This window comes from Fragaria vesca, linkage group LG4, assembly GCF_000184155.1.
Source record: "Fragaria vesca subsp. vesca linkage group LG4, FraVesHawaii_1.0, whole genome shotgun sequence".
Taxonomy (NCBI): Eukaryota; Viridiplantae; Streptophyta; class Magnoliopsida; order Rosales; family Rosaceae; genus Fragaria; species Fragaria vesca.
In genome coordinates this window covers 11,150,885-11,151,239 of record NC_020494.1, presented here as the reverse complement: position 1 = coordinate 11,151,239, position 355 = coordinate 11,150,885, and positions in this window count along the sequence as shown.

Sequence of the window (355 nt, the reverse complement as noted above, 5' to 3'; positions counted from 1 at the left end):
TAAGTGTTAAGTTTTTTTTTTTAATTCTCAGCCATTCAAGCCCATTAAAAAACAGATCTAATGATATGGGCCTATCCCTAAAAATAGACAAAAAATAAGGAATCTCTCATTGAAAGGCCTTGTATATATATATATATATAGTAAAAAGAAAAAATAACGGTGAATTAAGAAATCTAAAACTATTTGATTCACAAAGATTTTTTTTATTAAATATCGTAATTGTGACCCTAAATTTAATGAATTATTATAATATTTGACTCCATAAAGAAATGCATTTAATTTAGTTTATGTAAGCTAACTAAATCAACTTCATAAAAATGGTAACTAAATCATCTTGATGAAAATAAACAATATT